This window comes from Castor canadensis, chromosome 17 (genome assembly GCF_047511655.1).
Source record: "Castor canadensis chromosome 17, mCasCan1.hap1v2, whole genome shotgun sequence".
Classification (NCBI taxonomy): Eukaryota; Metazoa; Chordata; class Mammalia; order Rodentia; family Castoridae; genus Castor; species Castor canadensis.
The window spans coordinates 59574616-59580615 of NC_133402.1; positions in this window are offsets into that span (position 1 = coordinate 59574616).

Genomic DNA, 6000 nt, shown 5'->3' on the forward strand with positions numbered 1-6000 from the left:
ACACCTCCAAAAAGGAGAACTATAGGCCAATCTCCTTAATGAACATTGACGCAAAAATCCTCAACAAAATAATGGCAAACCGAATTCAACAACACATCAAAAAGATTATTCACCACGACCAAGTAGGCTTCATCCCAGGAATGCAGGCATGGTTCAACATATGAAAATCAATAAACGTAATAAACCACATTAACAGAAGCAAAGACAAAAACCACTTGATCATCTCAATAGATGCAGAAAAAGCCTTTGATAAGATCCAACATCATTTCATGATAAAAGCTCTAAGAAAACTAGGAATAGAAGGAAAGTTCCTCAACATTATAAAAGCTATATATGACAAACCTACAGCCAGCATTATACTTAATGGAGAAAAACTGAAACCATTCGCTCTAAAATCAGGAACCAGACAAGGATGCCCACTATCTCCACTCCTATTCAACATAGTACTGGAATTCCTAGCCAGAGCAATTAGGCAAGAAGAAGGAATAAAAGGAATACAAATAGGTAAAGAAACTGTCAAAATATCCCTATTTGCAGACGACATGATCCTATACCTTAAAGACCCAAAAAACTCTATTCAAAAGCTTCTAGACATCATCAATAGCTATAGCAAGGTAGCAGGATATAAAAATCAACATAGAAAAATCATTAGCATTTCTATACACTAACAATGAGCAAATGGAAAAAGAATGTATGAAAACAATTCCATTTACAATAGCCTCAAAAAAATCAAATACCTAGGTGTAAACCTAACAAAAGATGTGAAAGACCTCTACAAGGAAAACTATACACTTCTGAAGAAAGAGATTGAGGAAGACTATAGAAAGTGGAGAGATCTCCCATGCTCATGGATTGGTAGAATCAACATAGTAAAAATGTCGATACTCCCTAAAGTAATCTACATGTTTACCATCAAAATTCCAGTGACATTCATTAAAGAGATTGAAAAATCTACCATGAAATTTATATGGAAACACAAGAGGCCACGAATATCCAAGGCAATACTCAGTCAAAAGAACAATGCAGGAGGTATCACAATACCTGACTTCAAACTATATTACAAAGCAATAACAATAAAAACAGCATGGTACTGGCACAAAAACAGACATGAAGACCAGTGGAACAGAATAGAGGACCCAGATATGAAGCCACACAACTATAACCAACTTGTCTTTGACAAAGGTGCTAAAAATATACAATGGAGAAATAGCAGCCTCTTCAACAAAAACTGCTGGGAAAACTGGTTAGCAGTCTGCAAAAAACTGAAACTAGATCCATGTATATCACCCTATACCAAGATTAACTCAAAATGGATCAAGGATCTTAATATCAGACCCCAAACTCTTAAGTTGATACAGGAAAGAGTAGGAAATACTCTGGAGTTAGTAGGTATAGGTAAGAACTTTCCCAATGAAACCCCAGCAGCACAGCAACTAAGAGATAGCATAGATAAATGGGACCTCATAAGGCTAAAAAGCTTCTGTTCATCAAAAGAAATGGTCTCTAAACTGAAGAGAACACCCACAGAGTGGGAGAAAATATTTGCCAACTATACATCAGACAAAGGACTGATAACCGGAATATATAGGGAACTTAAAAAACTAAATTCTCCCAAAACTAATGAACCAATAAAGAAATGGGCAAGTGAACTAAACAGAACTTTCTCAAAAGAAGAATTCAAATGGCCAAAAAACACATGAAAAACTGCTCACCATCTCTAGCAATAAAGGAAATGCAAATTAAAACCACGCTAAGATTCCATCTCACCCCTGTTAGAATAGCCATCATCAGCAACACCACCAACAACAGGTGTTGGCGAGGATGTGGGGAAAAAGGAACCCTCTTACACTGTTGGTGGGAATGTAAATTAGTACAACCACTCTGGAAAAAAATTTGGAGGCTACTTAAAAAGCTGGACATCGATCTACCATTTGATCCAGCAATACCACTCTTGGGGATATACCCAAAAGACTGTTACTCCAGAGGCACCTGCACATCCATGTTTATTGCGGCACTATTCACAATAGCCAAGTTATGGAAACAGCCAAGATGCCCCAGCACTGACGAATGGATTAAGAAAATGTGGTATCTATACACAATGAAATTTTATGCAGCCATGAAGAAGAACAAAATGTTATCATTCGCTGGTAAATGGATGGAATTGGAGAATATCATTCTGAGTGAGGTTAGCCCGGCCCAAAAGACCAAAAATCATATGTTCTCTCATATGTGGACATTAGATCAAGGGCAAACACAACAAGGGGATTGGACTTTGAGCACATGATAAAAGTGAGAGCACACAAGGGAGGGGTGAGGATAGGTAAGACACCTAAAAAACTAGCTAGCATTTGTTGCCCTCAATGCAGAGAAACTAAAGCAGATACCTTAAAAGCAACTGAGGCCAATAGGAAAAGGGGAACAGGAACTAGAGAAAAGGTGAGATCAAAAAGAATTAACCTAGAAGGTAACACCCACGCACAGGAAATCAATGTGAGTCAACGCCCTGTATAGCTATCCTTATCTCAACCAGCAAAAGCCCTTGTTCCTTCCTATTATTGCTTATACTCTCTCTACAACAAAATTAGAAATAAGGGCAAAATAGTTTCTGCTGGGTATTGGCGGGGGGGGGGGGGGAGAGGGAGGGGGCGGAGTGGGTGGTAAGGGAGGGGGTGGGGGCAGTGGGGAGAAATGAACCAAGCCTTGTATGCACATATGAATAATAAAAGAAAAAGGAAAAAAAAATTAAATACTTGGTTTATTTTGGGTATGGAACTTAAGCCCAGGCATGACTAGCTTTATAGCAGGGAACTTTGAATTTTTTTACCCATATTTTTATGGCAAAAAACTAGATGTGAAATTTCTGGGTCCTGTGCTACTTTCTAACCTTTAGGGCTTCTCCTTCTCATTCCTTGAATGGTTTCTCTTCTTACTCTGTCACTTTCTCTCCTACATTGAATTGGTCATAATTCCTTCTGATTTCAAAATATTTCTAGGTGGATTTTCCCAAACTTTGGTTTATCTCCATCTGTACCACTCTCACTCAATTTAGAGTCCCATATCGCACGTCCTAGTCATTATCTGTACTTGTATTACAGACATCTCAAATGATACAGGTACAAAATTCAACTTATGTTATTATTTTGTAATATAATTTTTTTCCTCAAGGTCTTTACAATCTCAGGAAATGACAGTTCTACCTTTTCAAAAAAAAATGCCCTGGCTCAAAGCCCTCAAGTTGTTTTCTGAATTATCCCTGGGTCTTCTTCACCTTTTACTCTAAGAAATCCTGTTTTCTAGACAAGTGTAGTGGCATAAGCCTATAATCACAGCCCTAGTGAGACTGAGGCAGGAGGTTTGAGAAATTGAGGCCTGGGCTACATAATGACACCTTGTCTCAAAAATCTAAGGCCAAGAAAATGCTACTTCAAATCACTCTTCCCGCCACTGTTTTCATTTAAGTCGGTATCATTTCTTGTGGGAATTATTGCACTCCATGAAGGTAGTGATCTTTAACTGATTTGTTCTTGGCTGGATCCCCAGAGTTTGAAAAAAAAGTCTGTAAGCAACAGGTACTTAATGAATGAGTGACGTTTTCTGTCATTATATCTTGAGTGTCCTCATTTCTTATCTGTGTGATAATGCTCCTCCCCCACCATTCCTCCATTTTCAACATGGTGGAACAGATCCTGCCGTGAGCTTCGCTTGCATATCTTGTGTATTTTTGCCTCTCTCCCTTAGCTTCATGGCGGCTTTCCTTACTCCAGCACAGTATTTCCGTTTTTCAGTTCTCTCCAATCCTTTGTATAACACCTTCCTTAGATTTTGCACTTCAATGTTTACATATTTCATACCTGGAAATTTCCTTTCATTCCTATTAAAAGCAACTATATTGTGTGATATTTCTCATAGCTATACTTATGTTATTTTCTTTTATGTCCTCAAATTACATTTATTTAAAATATTCTGTAACTGACAGTTCACCTACCTACCATTTGAGGGAGTGATTTTTTTTTTTCTTCTTGTTTAGGATCTCTCTCACTTATTCTCACTTATTGTGGTTTGTTTCCTTATGTGTTCTTTGATTTTGGAGTAAGAATTTAGAATCATTAGGACATTATCATCGATAAGATCCTAAGCCTTGGTGCTAAGATATATTTTTAGAGAAGGTTTGTTTTGCTTTTGCCAGGTCTACCATCAACTAAGGAATATCTTAACATAAACTCTCAGTTTTTCTCCTCAATGCAGATGTGTTTCATCCTATCTGGAGCCAAGCCTGACACAGACACCTTTCATTTTTATTTCCTTTTGTATTGAGTTTCTCCTTCCCTACCCGCTTTTTGTTTAGTTTACTTATAGGAGGTACCAGGTTTTGGAAGTCAGGGTGTGTGACCACTGAATTTTCTCTCTCTTTTCAGAAATAGGCCATTACAACCACAATTCTAGGTCACCATTAGTTCTTAGGTACCCTCAGGGCAATGTCTTGTCCTCAGCACCCACTGACTTCTCCACGTTCAGGATTTGCCACTGCATTTGCCTCTAGGGGTTTTCTCATATTTTTATAAGCTGTATTTTGCCTTTAAAAAGAATGGCTTTCTTTTCCTCCATCACTTTCAAGAGTTTTATTTTTGATGGCTCTTTAGGATGGTTTATATCACCATTTGATGCAAACATATTGCGGAACACCACAACCACCAGGTGTTGGCGAGGATGCAGGGAAAAAGGAACCCTCTTACACTGCTGGTGGGAATGTAAACTAGTACAACCACTCTGGAAAAAAATCTGGAGGCTACTTAAAAAGCTAGACATTGATCTACCATTTGATCCAGCAATACCACTCTTGGGGATATACCCAAAAGACTGTGACTCAGGTTACTCCAGAGGCACCTGCACACCCATGTTTATTGCAGCACTACTCACAATAGCCAAGTTATGGAAACAGCCAAGATGCCCCAGCACTGACGAATGGATCAAGAAAATGTGGTATCTATACACAATGGAATTTTATGCAGCCATGAAGAAGAACGAAATGTTATCATTCGCTGGTAAATGGATGGAATTGGAGAACATCATTCTGAGTGAGGTTAGCCTGGCCCAAAAGACCAAAAACCTTATGTTCTCCCTCATATGCGGACATTAGATCAAGGGCAAACACAACAAGGGGATTGGACTTTGAGCACATGATAAAAGTGAGAGCACACAAGGGAGGTGTGAGGATAGGTAAGACACCCAAAAAACTAGCTAGCATTTGTTGCCCTTAACGCAGAGAAACTAAAGCAGATACCTTAAAAGCAACTGAGGCCAATAGGAAAAGGGGACCAGGAACTAGAGAAAAGGTTAGATCAAGAAGAATTAACCTAGAAGGTAACACACACGCACAGGAAATTAATGTGAGTCAACTCCCTGTATAGCTATCTTTATCTCAACCATCAAAACCCTTGTTCCTTCCAATTATGGCTTATACTCTCTCTACAACAAAGTTAGAAATAATGGCAAAATAGTTTCTTCTGGGTATTGAGGGGGTAGGGGGGAGAAGGAGGGGGTGGAGTGGGGGTTAAAGGAGGGGGTGGGGGCAGAAATGACCCAAGTGGGGAGAAATGACCCAAGCCTTGAATGCACATATAAATAAAAAAAAAGGTATAAAAATTGGAAAAAAAACCCAAAACCTTGTTCCTTCCTATTATTGCTTATACTCTCCTTTCAGCAAAATTAGAAATAAGGGCAAAATAGTTTCTGCAGGGTGAGGGGGAGAGGGAGGAGGTGGAGTGGGTGGTAAGGGAGGGGGTGGGGGCAGGGGGAGAAATGACCCAAGCATTGTATGCACATATGAATAATAAAGCAATAAAAATTTAAAAAATGCCCAATACAAGAAAAAAATATTGCAGAAAATGAATGTCTTTAGTATCTAGATTATGAAGCTCTTTAAATAGAAGACAGTTTTGCAGACAAGGCTATTGTCCCTCTTGAGAATGACCAGAAAATTAGGCAAAGACTTTTGATCAC